Here is a 17,864-nt window from a genome sequence, read left to right on the forward strand (position 1 = left end):
GTGCAGGATCAACGGGGTTTTCAGGGGTTTACACACGGGCTGGAAAGAATGTAAACACATCGTTAAGAACTTTATTTTTGTAAATATCTTGTTATTGAAGTACCTTTGCAAAAATATTAAGATTAAAGAATAAATCCTTGAATACGTCTGAATTCGGTGCCAAAATTTCACGTTGCGTGCTACATAACTGTATACATGAATGCAGCATACATCGAATTTTTGGCAAAGAACACAGGCTTTTTAAATAAAGTGATTCTGATACATTTCACATTGTCACAAGCAGCATAAAACTGTCTTTTATTCACTACTTGAAATTCTTACGAAAAAAATGTTTTAAAAAGTTATTTGAAATAAAGCACCGCTTAACGTTGTGTTTACATCCATGAAAGTTTAATTGGGAACCCCACAAAGTCACGTGATCCTGCATCCTGGCAAGGTGTGTTCATGATGTTAATAATTGGAGACCAAATATTTAATGGGATTGTGATCTTCGGTCTTTTGTTTTTTATCTGTTTTCACGCTTTGCCTCACTAAACATTATAAAAGAAATAGATGCAACTTGTTTTAATTAAATTTTGGGGAAAGAAATGATGTTTAATCATCCCTTTAAAATATTTGTATATGTACATGTACCGGTACACCGTGTTTTTCATTAAGTAATTGTATAACTTTATCAAACTATTTCGCCTAGATTTTTTGATGCATAGCAACACTTATCATCTTGTTTTTAAGCCTAATCTAACATTATCTGACGATATAATTATTGAACTTTCAACTGTTTAGACCTATTGTTCTATTCTACGTGTGCGTTATATTGTGTAAAGATAACTGTGGGTTTCATGACAGAATTATAGAAAAACATTTACAAAACCTTTAATAAGGCATCCATGTGCATGCATTTGTATTTAAATGAGAACTAGGAAACTGATTAAACCTGAGTCAACCAACCGTTGCATTAGAGTACATAGTCACGTAGTGATACGTGCTCATATAATGTAGCGATTAGTTCACTTCGCATGTAATTTCTTTTAACAATATAAGTGTCGTCCCGGATAAGCCTGTGCGGACTGCACTGGCTAATCTGGGACGACACTTTACGCACATGCATTAAGTCCCCTTTTCACAAAGCACGGCCCATATGTATGTTTCACCATTCTGGAGGAGTGAGGGACAAAATCAGCGAAGCCACATAATTAATCAAAGTACTGAAAGTACTGGTTTGACGATGCTTTTGAAGAGGGTGGATATATAGAGGATATTTGTTGGATTCGGCGGAATATCGATTTTCCCAGAAAAACAGCGAAAAATATCGATATTTTCACTGTTAATTTTCACTGTTTAAAACAGTGAAATACCAGTTTATTTCACTGATATTTCTGTATAAATCACCGGAAAGCATAAAATAAATAAGCATCAATTTAAGTTAATCTACATCACCGCAATTGTGTAATTTTTATTGCTTGTCATTTATCCGCAGGTCAATAGTTAATGGTTGTGGTGCAATCGTTTTCGTTCTTGGACACTGCACTCCCTTCAATGAGATTTATTAACCTAAATATTTCATATTTGAACTTACAATTCTTTTGGGAGTAATGGTCCAGACAACTGGATAAAACAGCAACAATATGCTAACCCATTATTTTTCGAGGAACATAATTGAGAATTCCTGTGCTAGCCCCCAATCACAGTATGTTGGGGTATAATAATAGTCAAATTTTGTTTTTCTTCTCAAAAGATTGTCGTAGATTATAAGTTGAGGAATATATCATCCAAGACTACAACTTTTAGAAAGCCATTTTTTCATTTATTTTTATTGATTAACAAGGTTTTGTAACAATCTATACTATACATAGATAGCTTTAACAGCATAATGTGGCTCACCTGAAACTGATTGTTTCCTAGAGGTGTTAACTAATTTTTCATGAAGATCTAGAAAAAAAGGCATTGTGAGTATGAACAAACTATTTGCGTCTATCCGATCTAGTTGAGCCTTGTTACCGAGTTCCTACTTTTATTTATTTGAACATTCTGATCAACTGCCATGAAGATCAGGTAAAAAATGTAAGTGTTAACATAGATTTTAATGATTTTAGTAATTGATCAAATGCTTGGAAGCACATCACCCACTTTGGAACGTGACCTGTTAATCACTGAGACTAGACCGTGTGACCTAAATGTTGAATATGCTACTTTCAAGCTTGACTTTGAAATCATTTAAAACAATGTTCTAACCAATTTACAAGTGGATCAAAGAGAGAATGTGACCACTAAAGTATTAACAGACCTTTTCTTATATTTGACATAGTGCCCTAATTTTTGATAAAATATGAAACCCAAAATGACATAGAAGTGACTAGTTTCATAAGAATCTGGCAAAGAGGTGACACCCAAATTTAAACATTGTAAAATGATATCTTATGTGTTCACAATAAACTTTGGATAAAATACAACAGACAAAGAATGATAACAAAAGCTCACCTTGTCACATCATAACAAGTGAGCAAAATAACCAAAACTATGACATCATAAAATTGCTCAGTTACTTCCAATAACAATAAAATGTTACTTTTGAAACAAATACAATACATTCCCTTTCTTACTACAGGCTGTTTTAAAACAAGATAGCCCTGTATCGCTCACCCAAAACTCCTTCTTTAGTGTCAAAAACTTGTGTATGATTTGACTAAGTTGTAACCTAGCTTTAGCCTGCACATGACCAACTTGAAAATTCAGCTTTTTATTTGATTAAGATGGACATTGTAAGCAATTTTCATGAAAATCAGGAAGATAATGTGACCTGTAGAAAGGTAAAGGAAGTTTTCTATATTTTGACCTAATGACCTAATTTTTGACATACTACCAACTTTCAAACTGAAACTTTATTTCATCGAGAAAACATTCTGTCCAATTTTCATGAAGATCTGGAATAAAATGTGACCTCTGGAGTGTTCATTAACCTTTTCTGTGATTTGGTTTGTTGACCTAGTTTGGACCACATATGACCTACTTTCAAACTTAACCTAGAATTGACCGAGATGAATATTTACCAACATAAGACAAACAAGGGCTCTTTGTAAAACATGCATGCCCCCCATATGGGCTGTCAGTTGTAGTGGTAGCCATTGTGTGAATACATTTTTTGTCACTGTGAACTTGACCTTTGACCTAGTGACCTGAAAACCAATAGGGATCATCTGCCAGTCATGATCAATTTACCTATGAAGTTTCATAATCCTAGGCCTTACTATTCTTGAGTTATCATCAGGAAACCTTTTTACTGTTATGAGTCACTGTGACCTTGACCTTTGACCAAGTGACCTGGAAATCAATAAGGGTTATATACCAGTCATGATCAATGTACCTATGAAGTTTAATGGTCCTAGGCGTAAGCATTTTTGAGTTATCATCCGGATACTATTTTACTGTTTTGAGTCACTTTGACCTTGACCTTTGACCTAGTGACCTAAACATCAATAGGGGTAATCTGCAAGTCATGATCAATGTACCTATGAAGTTTCATGATCCTAGACGTAAGCATTCTTGAGTTATCATCCGGAAATCATTAAACTGTTTTAACTCACTGTGCCCTTGACCTTTGACCTAATGACCAGAACATCAATAGGGGTCATATGCCAGTCATGATCAATGTACCTATGAAGTTTCATGATCCTAGGCCTAAGCATTCTAGTCACTGTGACCTTACCCTTTTATCTAGTGACATGAAAATCAATAGGGTTCATCTGCCAGTCATGATCTATGTAACTATGAAGTTTCATGATCCTAGGCCTAAGCGTTCTTGAGTTATTATCCAGAAACCATCTGGTGGTCGGACCGACTGACGGACTGACCGACATGTGCTAAACAAAATACCCCGAACAAGCCACATAAAAATGCAGCATAACACATTCTAAAAGTAAAAGACATCTGTGCAATGATATCTTTTCTTCAAATGGTAAGATGAACAAACAAGTGGGCCTGAAAGGCCCAAAGTCGTTCACCTGAGATAACAAGATATTATTGGGACAAATATTGTGACCAAAATTCATGAAGATCGGAAAATAAATGTGACCTCTCGAGTGTTAACAATGTTTTACTATAGCAATATAAGGGAAAATGCCCCACCCCCTGGCAGCCATGTTTTTCAACCAATTGTTCCATTTTCGAACTGATCCAAGATATCATTGAGACTTATATTCTGGCCAAATTTTATGAAGATTGGAATATAAACATGGCATCCACAGAGTTAACAAGGCAAATGTTGACGGCTCACGACGGCCATGAAGCGATCACAAAAGCTCACCATGAGCACGTTGTGTGATTACACTCAATGCGTTCAAATTTTTCTCACTGACCTTTATAGTATGGATGGCTTTGTTATTATTTATTGCTATCATGTACCTGCAATATTGTGTGTATGTTTACAATACACAAAGCATATGACATAATTGAGCTTATAATAATCTGATTACTATAGCCAGGTCAATTAAAGCGGGTATATACGATCTTGTCAAATATTTATTAATTAATATAAAATGTGTAAAAAACTGATTATACATATATTTCAATATAAACTAAAATAAAAGTTAAGAAGAACATGTGTCCAAAAGTGCTAAATAAGCCAGATATTTAATTCTGAAATCGAAAAAGGCTGTACAGCCGAATTCGCTAGCATGTATATCATGCATGTACGATGTGAATCTAAATTTATTCTGACGGTTTATTTGAAATTTCTGCAGCAATCGATTCATACGACACACGAACACTTACTTAAAAGACGAATGCATCGGTTATTGTAGGAAAATATGTACGAATTATCTTCGTCACAATCGGCTCGGGGCGCTAATTTGAATTTGCTGCATTTTATGAAATTCGTCTTAAATGTATCATTTTTCTTGCATATTGTGTGTCATTATAACATATTTGCATCAATATATTACAATTCAACACATATAAAAATCGTATAATCTCGCCCACAAATAAAAAGTATTTTTGATCTGTGTTGTGCAGGCTCTTTTTCCATGACTGTCAAAGTGAAATTTCCATGTGAAAAGGATGTCAATTTTTTCATTCAACCATTGTGTATAAAGAACGGTTCTGCATATAATTTGCCATTTTGATAAGAGATTACCAGGGTGACAGAGAAAAGGGATATGCATTTGAGATCTGGTCAGGACTCCATATAAAAGTTGTTATATTTAAAAATGTTTAATTACCACATGACCAAGGACTCTATCTAGATCTCCGTGACATGACAAAGGTTCTAAATTAATCTAGTATGAACATTTGAAATATATCTTTTTAAAACAATTATAAAATAATAATTGATGTACAAATTTAATCTACCAATGTGTACAGATACTACTTAACATATATTTGACTGTATTGAATGTAGGAACTAGTTAAAATATCCATTAGAAAAAGAGATCAGGATATGAAATATTCATTGAAGCAAAGACCCTGGAGCTATGTTTATATATATTTAAACACACTGATTAAAGAAGTAAAACAATACATTGATACAACAGAGGTAAAATCATCCCCTCTGAACAACATGATGATACATAATTATGTATCATATCTTTTTATCTGGATCTGGATAGGTACACAGCAGGATGTTTAAGTGTGCGCGCTGCGGGAGAGATATAGGAGTTACTTATATTTTGGATTTAATTTAATTCACTGAAATTCATCACTGAAGTTACAGTATGATCTTATTTGATATAGATGTACATGATTGTATCAAGCAAAATATATTAAATAATTATCAGTATTAATTCACTGTCATGGTTTCAGTATCATTAAAATGATTTCAGTAAAGTCTATAATTCATATGCATCGATTTTGTAAATATCAATACATGTATAAGTATACTACATGAAAACATTTTTGAAACAAGGGCTGTTTGTAAAACATGCATGCCCCCCATATGGGCTGTCAGTTGTAGTGGCAGCCATTGTGTGAATACGTTTTTTGGCACTTAGACCTTGACCTTTGACCTAGTGACCTGAAAATCAATAGGGGTCATCTGCGAGTCATGATCAATGTACCTATGAAGTTTCATGATCCTAGGCGTAAGCTTTGTTGTGTTATCATCCGGAAACCATTTTACTGTGTCAAGTCACCGTGACCTTTGACCTAGTGACCTGAAAGAATAGGGGTCATCTGCGAGTCCGGATCAATGTACCTAGGAAGTTTCATGATCATAGGCGCAAGCATTCTTGAGTTATCATCCGGAAACCATTTTTCAAAGTTGAGTCACTGTGACCTTGACCTTTGACCTAGTGAATTGAAAATCATTAGGGGTCATCTGCGAGTCATGATCAATGAACCTATGAAGTTTCATGATCCTAGGCATAAACGTTGTTGAGTTATCATCCGGAAACCATTTTACTATTTCGGGTCACCGTGACCTTAACCTTTGACCTAGTGACCTCAAAAGGGGTCATCTGTGAGTCATGATCAATATATCTATGAAGTTTCATGATTCTAGGCATAAGCGTTCTTGAGTTATCATCCGGAAATCATTTTACTATTTCGGGTCACCGTGACCTTGACCTCTGACCTTGTGACCTGAAAATCAATAGGGTTTATCTGCGAGTCATGATCAATGAACCTATGAAGTTTCATGATCCTAGGCATAAGCGTTCTTGAGTTTTATCATCCGGAAACCGTTTTACTATTTCGGGTCACCATGACCTTGACCTTTGTCCTAGTGACCTCAAAATCAATAGTGGTCATCTGCGAGTCATGATCAATATACACATGAAGTTTCATGATCCTAGGCATAAGCGTTCTTGAGTAATCATCAGGAAACCATCTGGTGGACGGACATACGGACCGACATGTGCAAAACAATATACACTCTCTTCTTCGAAGGGGGGCATAATAATATTATACTGTTTGATATACTGTAAATAATGTAACTACACATCCAAGTAGTGAGTCCATCAAACTATTGCAACCGAAACACCTGGTGTGTCAAGGCAGCAGCCGAAGTCAAATGCCTTCTGACTTAGTGCATTTTACTATTTATATTTGTATGCATGTGTATGTGTTTGAAAAAATGTATAATCTTAAATGACATCTTCTGACAATGCATGTCCTAGATTTCAAAATCAAGGCCCTGGTCTGACACATTGGTAACATTAAGGTCGCGGTGGTGTAGTGGATGAGGTGTCCGCCTAGCGATCGGGAGTTCGTGGGTTCGCTCCCTACTCGGGGAGCAATCTCATTATCTCCTCCACATACACCAAGTACTGGTTCTTCCCAGGAAACGGACTCGACAATGTCCACATCTGCCTATAATAGGCCTTCCTGTAATAGTCAGCAATTGACTGTAGGAAGTACGAAGTAGAAGTTAACGTTAAACTGTTACCAGGCTTCTGAATTTAATTAGCCAGGTCACAGGAAAAGGGCAGTCTAATCAGTAGCCAATTAAACTATTTGTCATTGTCAGAAAACCGCTCTTATGCAAACAGCTTTAAAGCAGCTGCAGGCTGAACTGGATTTAAACTGGCCACAATCGCCTTAATGTCTCTTTTACTGGGATACAGTTCATTTAAAGTGATATTATGGGCATCTAACAGTTTAAAGGTGTCTATCGCAACCGTTGTTTATTTTTGGTGTTTGCACTTCATATTCACTTATATGTTAATGCAGCATCAACATACTAAAACAATATCCCGGAAAAAGAAAAATAATGCATTTGAATATCGACCGTACTTTCATTTAACAACTGATCATGCATGTACGTTTTGAACCTAAATTTAGTTTTAGTGCAGATTCGTTCATACGACACAAAGACACAATTTTGTTTTACGGATCATTTCGGCTTACAGGACTGGGTGGGTCACGTAAGAATATCGAATATAAAATATATTTTTATAAACAACTGGTAGCAAGATGAGTTGCAGAAAATTGATCAGTAACCACAATTTAACTAACTCTTTTGATCCGTTAATTCTTTTCAGCTCAATTCAACAGTGCAAAATGCCCATTCCATCACTTTAACTTTAAAGGGGTCTTTTCACGTTTTGGTAAATTGACAAAAATTGAAAAAAGTTGTATCGGATTCGCAAATTTTCGTATTAGTTATGTTATTTTTAGGAAACAGTATTACTGAACATTTACCATGGTCTAATATAGCCATTATATGCATCTTTTAACGATTAAAAAATTATCAAGCGTTGCAACGCGAAACGATTGAATAATTTGGAGAGTTATGTTGTTGTTGTTTTATTGTGTGAAACTACGAAGATTGCTTATATTAGGTATAAAATACGTCAACCATTTATACTTGGCAGAATAGTTGAGCAGGCTAATGCGTTTTTACTCCAGGACTAAGGGGGTCACTGGTTCGAGCCCTGCTGCGGACTACTTTTTTTTAAGAATTTTATTCTGGATTTTTAACTGGAGCTTTTAAGATCCAATGTTTACATTTATCAATATAAAGCATTTAATGACTAACTTCAAAACATGTCAAAATCTGTGAAAAGGCCCCTTTAACATAATTAATATCTACTCCTATAAATATGAGGTCGATATACATGGACTAAACGGTAAATTACGTCTAATTATTTGGACTATAATGATAACAACAACATTAAATAGAAAGAAGAAAGAATTCATACAAACCAGTAATTTGAGTAAAGAGTTTGTAATCAATGTTGTATTTCAGGACAGCTTGGTGATATGCAAATCCCATACGACATGTTGATTTCGGGTATCATAGCCATTCAATAGGTCGCAAAATGCTCGAACAAAATTTATAAAGCAAAATGTGACTTAAATTGATAACTAAAATTACCAGTATCATCCGTATGCCAGTTTTGCCTTGTCAAGCTGTCGAGATCCAGAAAGTGCTTCATTCACATTGAATATATCCTTCGAATTCCATTTATTGTTGCATTACTAAATAGCGAAACAAGCCGATTTAAGCTGTAAGAAAGTTTTGACACGAGTGTTATAAAGTCTCTCATGGGCGAAGTCATTGTTGTAGAAAGTGATCCATTCACAACGAATATATCCTTCGAATTCCATTCATTGTTGTCATTAGCGGAGATTTAGTGAATAAATAATTCATATATCATAAATGACTGCTTTTAAATAGCGAAACAAGCCAATTTATGCCGTAAGAAAGTTTTGAATCGAGACTCTCGTGGGGGCGGCCATTGTTGAATGTTGAAACACGAACGACAACTCTGCTAGGAGAATCGAATGCCCAAGGGAAGTAACTGAAAAATCGAGTTATCTCAATCGGACTGGCTCGGTCTTTTACATAGGTCGCCATTGTGAAGAATTTTTTGATGGTTATCATACCTTAGACGATGCTGTTCCAGCATCGTCAATAATATTGACTATTATAAAGTATGTGGCGTCGCTGATTTTGTCCCTCACTCCTACACATGTACTGCACATCGAATCGAAACGAATATATTTGCAGCTTTAAGTACATTTACATCAAACTATTGTATCATAGCATGGACGCACTTAGTCTTTCAGACGATTTTTAATATTAAAACGGGATGCCTTAAAGGGACTTTTTCACTGTTTGGCAAAATGACAATAAAAATTTCATGATATTCAAAGAAGCAAAAGTACACTCCTGCAGGGGAACGTTTCAATAAACATCGTAGTACAAATTTACGATACGATACATTTTACGAAGATACATAATTGCTTAAGTCCATATCATATGATTATACATTAACAGTACTAAATTAATTACATTGGCATCTCAAGCGCCGTATATATTTGACGGGCATGGCAAGCTAGTTCGTCTACTTTTTAAGATTACAAAATTCTCTCGTAATTTAAAATTGTTGTACGATCGTCAATGAAACGGCTCCCTGGTTAAGAAAAAAATAAGAAGAATATATGTTTGATCGATACTTTTAAATTGTAACCGTAAAAATAAAAAGCGTTAGTACCGCTTTTTATCGTTTATTTATCAAAAACGTGTATGAGCGACTTAGGGTTTAAACTCCGTTTTTTATCCACATGACTTTTTGGCTTCATGATAGTGAGCTATCTTTTGCCACCACATGTGCCGGGTACAGTGCCCATACCTGCCACCACATGTGCCGGGTACAGTGCCCATACCTGGCACATTATTGTATTGTGTTAATCTTACTTCAATTTAATTCAAATATTATAGTTATGTTTGAAAAAATAAATTTATAATATTAAAGGGGCCTTTTCACAGATTTTGGCATATTTTGAAGTTTGTCATTAAATGCTTTATATTGATAAATGTAAACATTGGATCTTAAAAGCTCCAGTAAAAAATCAAGAATAAAATTTAAAAAAGGAAAAAAAAGTAGCCGGTACCAGGGCTCGAACCAGCGACTCCCGGAGTCCTGGAGTAAGTCTGAAGTAATATCGCATGAGTCCTCTCGGCTATTCCGCCGGGTATACACAAGTATTACTTATTACATTAAGTATTTTATACCTTATATAAGCAATCTTCGTAGTTTCGTAAATTTAAACGACAACAACAGAACTCTCCAAATTATTCAATCGTTTCGCGTTGCAACGCTTTATATTTTTTAGGTTTTCAAATCGTCAAAAGATAATATAATGGCTATATTGGACTATGGTAAATGTTCAGTAATACTGTTTCCTCACAAATATCATACTAAAACGAAAATTTGCGAATCTGAAACAACTTTTTTCAATTTTGTCAATTTACCAAACCGCGAAAAGATCCCTTTAAGATAGTTTTCACAAATAAGATTGTGTGTGAACACTATCATTACAATAAATGGACAAATTTTATTTATTTTTCATGAAGCGAGTAAAATCCCCGCAAACTGAAGTGTGTGAATATCAAATTTAAACCTTCTCCAAAGTCTGCTCTGTATAACTATAAACTTATTTTAACTGGTTTCAACTTTTTTTCTTAAACAGTTTACTACAACACTGACTAAATTTTGGGTAGCCACACTTCTCATATTGTTGGTTGTTGAATGATAGATCATGATTTACAAAATCTGACTGATACTGTGTTTGCAATTTCAATTGTTTAATTATTATATTGTATAAATATATTGTATAAACAATTACAATCGCATATAAAAGTTAATCCTTCATTGACTGTATCATACTTTCATATCAATTCATTTTAACCGGCTTTCATACTTATTTCCACGCCACAAACACACACAATATAATTTAAATATTGTGTGTGTTTGTCACTTGTAATAATCTTACATTCGTACGCATGATAAAATTGATCCTTTATCGAATGTAAATAAAACTTTTAAAGGTGTTTATTACTACCATGTTAGTCCGTCCTGTCGTAAACCAAATACGATATTTCGTGTATAAGCCCGGCTAGCTCAGTCGGTAGAGCATCAGACTTTTAAGGCAACTTAGACATCTGAGGGTCGGGGGTTCGAGTCCCCCGTTGGGCGCACTTTTTGACTGCACATGCTAACATGGGACGACACTTTACGAATAATTATGCATTAAACCCCCTTTTCACAGAGCACGGCCCATATTGAGTTTAAACACAAACGTGTAAACATTTAAAGAATACTTTTTGTTAAACTTTAATAGAGTTTTACAATATGCCAAAGAGCGATATTGATGGAAAGCAAAAATAGTCGAACAGTGTTGGAAAGGTCTTTAAAATTCTTTATAGTTAACTTATATTGTCGAATGGAATTGTAGTTGTAGTTTTATATGCGTAGTGAACTAGTCGCTACAGAAATTTAGCAAGCACATTAACGTGACTTTTTACATTAAAGAGACCTTTTCACGGATTTTGGCATGTTTTGAAGTTGGTCATTAAATGCTTTCTATTGATAAATGTTAACATTTGCTATAAAAAGCTCCAGCAAAAAATCAAGAATACAATTAAAAAAAGAAAAAAGTAACCCTCAACAGGGCTCGAACCACTGACCCCTGGAGTCCTGGCGTAAAAAGTCTCCGACTTAAACCCCTCGATCATTCTTCCGCACAAAATGTCAGGTGTATTTTATACTATATATAAGTAATCATCGTAGTTTCACAAAATATAGCGACAACAACAGAATTCTCAAAATTATTCAATCGTTTGGCGTTGCAACGCTTTATAATTTTCAGGTTTTTAAATCGTCAAAAAATGCATATATTGGCTATATTAGAGCATGATAAACGTTGCAACGCGAAACGATTGAATAATTTGGAGGGGTCTGTTGCTGTCGTTATATTTTGTGAAAATACGAGGATTGCTTATATAAAGTAACAAAATACATCGATCATAGTATGAGCATGGATGGTCGAGTGGTTTTATGGAAAGACTTTTACTCCAGGACTCAAGGGGTCAGTGGTTCGAGCCCTGTTGATGGTTACTTTTTCTTTTTTTGAAATTGTATTCTTGATTTTTTGCTGGAGCGTTTTAGAGCCCATGTTTACATCTATCAATATAAAGCATATAATGACAAACTTTAATACATGCCAAAATCTGTGAAAAGGCCCCTTTAATGCCATGATCGGTTTTATCACTTGCCTTGTTCTTATTTTAATACAAATGCATGCATATGCAAACCTTACTAAAGGTTTTGTAAATGTTTTTTTCTAGTATTCTGAAATGGAGCGCCCAGTTTTGTCTCTAGACCAATAGTCCAGTTACCTTTACACAATATACGTAGAATAGGACTTTATCTCAAAATAGATCAAAAGTTCTAAGCAGTTGAAAGTTCAAAAATTATATCGTCAGGTATGTTAAATTTGAACGTCAATATACAAGTTCAATGTCAGAGTTCATTCAACATACATGTATTAGATAACAACCGATAAAATGTGGTATATAGGTAAAGTAGATATCACTATTGATTGCCTGTTTTTGTTTGATTTTGGTTTTGGTGTTTGCTGTTTGTGAGATTTATTCAGCAAGGTAAAATAGGCTTAATATGTAATATCCTGTCTATTAAGATTGTTTGGTTTTTATGTACTGATACCAAATGATATCCAAGTAGTATCTGTACAAACGATGCAAAACATTAAAATACTAACGATGTTTTTCATAAAACAAGAAAACAGAAAACAACAAAAATATTTTACATCTTCCAATTTCTACTACCTAACCAAATAAGTTTTCCACCTCAAAGACAAAAATGATCATATTGTTAAAAATAGGAAGATGCAAAATAATCAAATTCAATGTATAACATATACCATTTCAACAATATTTATAAGTATATTTTTACTACAACGCGAATTATGTTTTTGTTCGTTAAGGGCCGATCATTCGGAATGGCGTCCGGTGCACTCATTGATCTACCAATCATCGACTTTGCAAAGGCCAAGACTGACAGAGAGGAGCAGGCCAAAAAAACAGTTGACGTCTTAGAAAGCGTTGTATTTGCATTTATCGATAACCTACAAGGCATATATTTCAAGGGTTTATGGGATTGCTGCAAATGGTTCTTCGCAAAATCCACTGATTTCAAGAGAAAAATAATGCAAAATCCGTTCAATCCGGAAAACTCCAATATTTACCGAGGATACTTTTCGGTGGTTCCCGGAGAACATAGTAGAAAAAAGGGTTTTTAGTTTGCTCGAGACGTTAAAGAAGATGATCCGACTGTTTCGAAATCGAACTGGTTTTATGAGAATCCACTTGGCCGGAAGAAGACGGAACTTTACCATTCAAGGAATTCCTTCAGGGACAGTACGAATTCATGCACGAAGCCTGTATGGAATTGCTTCGACTGTGCGCAATCGGACTTGGCATTCCCGATGAATCGTTAGCGGACCTTTTCAGCCCAAACCCTTGCTCAACCTTTAGGATACAGCACTACCCACCGTGGGTAGGGGAGCCACCGGCCATTGCCCGGCTCGAAGATGTAGGTGGTCACAACACCGGAACACACGGACTCCGACTTCATGACTCTTCTGACGCCGTTTTACTTTGGTGGTCTTGAGGTCATGCAAGCCAATGGAACGTGGATCGAAGTGAAGACTAGACCCGGAAGTTTGATTATGAACATTGGCGACACCTTCTCGCGAATGCTTTGGGGACGTTTCAAAGCGACTCGTCATCGAGTCCTGGATATCGGAGAGGACAGATATTCTGTTCCGTTCTTCCTTAGTCCCAACTACCACAACGACATCGGATTAAATTTCCTGTGGCAATATACACAAGAAGAGGATGCTCACGTGCCCGAAAAATATGGACCCTGGGTTCTGTACACGATGAAGCACAAGAAGAAATACTTTGAGTATAAAGTTCTGCCTGAGATCGAGGACTTGTAATCTTATTCAATCTGATTTAATTTTATTTAATGTGATTGAATATTATTTAATCCGATTTTATCTGATTTAATCTGATTGAAGCTTATTTAATCTTTATTACTCGTATGTAATCTTATTTAATCTGATCAGGTAATAAATATGGACAGATGACATGCATGTGAATCTATAAGCCTCATCATTTAATCTTTCCTTTGACTCGTTTGGTAAATTCAAGACTCGCAAACACCTATCAAATATTCTCTATGTTTCGTGTTTCTCTACCAGGATTATGTCATTATGATCCTTTAGTATTTGCAATTCATGATAATGTATGCATCTTAGTTTATGCATTTGCAGATTCACTTACAGGAGATAACTCTTAATCACCGCGTACACTACCGAATGTTCCTTACGTAAAGATACTAGTATACTGCTGATTGTGTTCCCGCTACATACATAGGTTATGGATATATGGGTGTTCACATATGTCTCATTAGCGGGTATATCTTAAGTTGATTGTGGCAGACACAGTATGGTATCAGATAAGAGATTAGCCCTCCCCAGTTCCCTTTCAGTGCGGGAACCGAATTTTGAAGGCCTTTGCAAACAGTTTGGATCCAGATGAGACGCCACAGAACGTGGCGTCTCATCTGGATCCAAACTGTTTGCTATTCTGATAGTATTCTTTGAAAAAAATTGAAGAAAATGCTATTTTTAGAAATTGAGCAGACGGCATTTTAGCAGACGACAAATTTCCCAGCATGCAAAGGGTTCACATCATCACATCAACAATAATCACTATCAGCAGCACCCTGTCGACCAAGGTCCCCATATTTATGTGTATTATTTGCAGCAGAGTTCCCAATCATCACGTGACTCTTCTGCAAATGGTTAATTTGTAGCGATGTTAACTAGATACCACTTGTTTTAGTTACTTAATGCACGGGAACAAGTACAAGATTCGGGTTCGAGGTAGGGAACAAAATAAGTCACTACAAGTAGTACAAATACATTGTTGGTCATATGTGTGTGAAAACGTCAAATAAAGCTAACAGCTAGTGGCGATCACACCCTCTGTTATAGCATCTTATTGTAAGTTGTAGACCTGGAAACAGACTATATACATATTGCAGGATATCGCATATACAGATTTTATCGAGTGCCGCGTGAAATTTCAATTACAGTCGTTAGCTGCTGCAGAAAAATACTCTAAAGAAATAGAAATACCCCAACAAATTGTATGACCATGGCAACAAAGCCATTTTACGGTCTCATTTTCGGACAGAACATCATCAGGAAATCAGAAACTTCGATCGATTGGTCATTGTCGAATCGGGTACTACCCTGTGTACTCTTAAGTATACTTAAATGTACTCCGGGAACAGAAAATATACTAAAACGCACCCGGCTTTTCTAACGCTAAATTGGGCTCGCTTGGTCATTGTCGGCTCGGGTACTACTTAAATATACTCGTATACTTAAATGTACACCGGGTAGGGAACAAACACTAAAACGTACCCGGGAATTCTACGCTAAAATGGTGGTTGTCGGCTAATTATTTCGAATTAATTATGTTCATATTTATGGCAATATTTTGTAAAATGAACTCTATATTATAGAAACCCTACTCAAAAAGCCTGTTGCGGCAGCTTTTGTTCAAAGAGAATTTTGTTTCGTTTACCGTAGCGCGTTTTACGACATCGGATTTTGAACGGGAATAAACCTCGGGTACATTCTAAATTATTCGTGTGATTGACAGTATATTTCCCGTACCCGGGGTACATTTAAGTTTGCACAAGTACATTAAAGTAGTACCTGAATCGCCAATGACCAATCGAGCCTAAATTGGTCGTTGTTTGGCTTTTTTTTCGAATTAACTATGTTCATATGTATGACAATATTTTGTCAAATGGCCTCCACTCTTTCGAAACTCATACCCCAAAAAGCATTTTATGGATTGGCAGGTTTTGTTCGAAGAGATTTGTTTTCGTATTCCTTAGCGCGTTTTACGGCATCGAATTTTGGGCGGTAATAAAACTCGGGAACTGTCTAAATTGACCGGGTACGTTTTAGTATATTTTTCGTACCCGGGGTACATTTAAGAAGTACCCGAGCCGACAAAGACCAATCGAGCATTACTTACCCTGGCGGCAAATTTTTGCCATATTGTTTTGAGGTATTCAAAAAAAGATAATTGATGTGAAAACTTTTTTTCTGAAATCGAGCTATATTGGTTATGACAAGAAGATTCTCCCCGTTTGCTTCTTTTGCAAGCTGTAGCTTTCCATGGCAACTTAGCAATTAAATAGAGAATAATAGGTTGGTGACGTGGATGGAGAATGATTATCTGGCAAGTCGGAGGAAGTTAGGTGAGCCGAAGGCGAACCCGATAAGATCCGACGACGAGCCAGATAACCATTCTCCATCCACGTCACCAACCTATTATTCTATTTATCCTGTCACATTTACAACATTCGTTGAAATGTTTCTAAAATATCTAGTTTTCGAGTATTTTGTGTTTAAATATTTAATATGGGAAAAAACACGCGCGAACAAAAACATTGTTACGTCACGTCATGCAAAACGCTTAGGCTAGCTTCCATCTTGTTAAACAACACAGAAATCGAGTCAATCGTTATTAATTCAATACACAAAGACGAAATTATGCTGTTAAAATAATAATGCTTAAACAAACAGTGCTTTACATGTATTTTGATGTTTTTTTAATTGAATACAAGTATATTTTAGAAAATAGTACAGGCGTGTGCATGCGCGGAGAGTAACTGACGGATATTCGAGGTCACGTGGTCATCTAGCCTAATATCTTTTGGGATATTAGGTTACCTGGTTATCGGGCTGATTTAAAGGCATGTGACAGGATCAATATATATCTTTAAATTTAAGTAAATTTACATAGGACCATCAGAAGAACATTTCTTTAAAGTTTGGTTACATGTTAAAACCCACCAACGGTTTCAGAGAAGTGAGGCAAAATCTGGACGAAGGACAAAAAACCAGGACTGTGACTGACAAAATTGCAGCGACTAAAATAAAAGCAATAAATGTATCTTCAAAAATCAACGTTTTTATAGCACAATAAAACAATATAAAATAGTAATCCAAGAATTGCACTCAAACTATAAAATAGTGAATACAAATCAAAGCTTTTTAACTGGCATAAGTTTAAAAGATGGTTGTGAAGTTTCTAAGAGATTACTTTTTATATGTTAATAAACGATGTATTCAGTGCAAAAGGAATACACATTATCATTTTCCTACAAGTCGATTTAACTTAAATGAACCTTGAAACATTTGGCATATATTGAAATCTGTCATTAAATGCTATAATTTGATAAATGTAAAGACTGGAAACTAAAAAGCCCTAGTTAAAAACAAGAATAGAATAACAGAAAGAAAAGAAGTATTTCTCATCTGGGCTCGTACCTCTGACCCTTGGAATAAAAGTAGCAGTTAATGTTGTATTTTATACTTTATATTTATAAGCTATGAGTGTAATGTTACAAAATATAAAGATACCAACAGAACTCGCAAAATTATTCAATTGTTTCGCATTTGTAACGCTTTATAATTTTCAGACTAGTAATTCGTCAAAAGACGCATATAATTGATATGTTCTAGCATAG

At 35.4% G+C, this 17,864-nt stretch overlaps 1 non-coding gene and 1 pseudogene across 1 annotated transcript; both read left to right on the plus strand.

The window, feature by feature from the left end:
* Nucleotides 1-11,328: 11,328 nt before the first annotated feature.
* On the plus strand, nucleotides 11,329-11,414 carry Trnak-uuu (transfer RNA lysine (anticodon UUU)). The gene is given in 2 exon segments: nucleotides 11,329-11,365; nucleotides 11,379-11,414. It is a non-coding gene; the product is annotated as a tRNA-Lys (tRNA).
* Nucleotides 11,415-12,789: 1,375 nt separating this feature from the next.
* Nucleotides 12,790-14,807, plus strand: LOC127858209 (isopenicillin N synthase-like; annotated as a pseudogene).
* Nucleotides 14,808-17,864: the final 3,057 nt, after the last annotated feature.

This window comes from Dreissena polymorpha, chromosome 14 (genome assembly GCF_020536995.1).
Source record: "Dreissena polymorpha isolate Duluth1 chromosome 14, UMN_Dpol_1.0, whole genome shotgun sequence".
NCBI lineage: Eukaryota > Metazoa > Mollusca > Bivalvia > Myida > Dreissenidae > Dreissena > Dreissena polymorpha.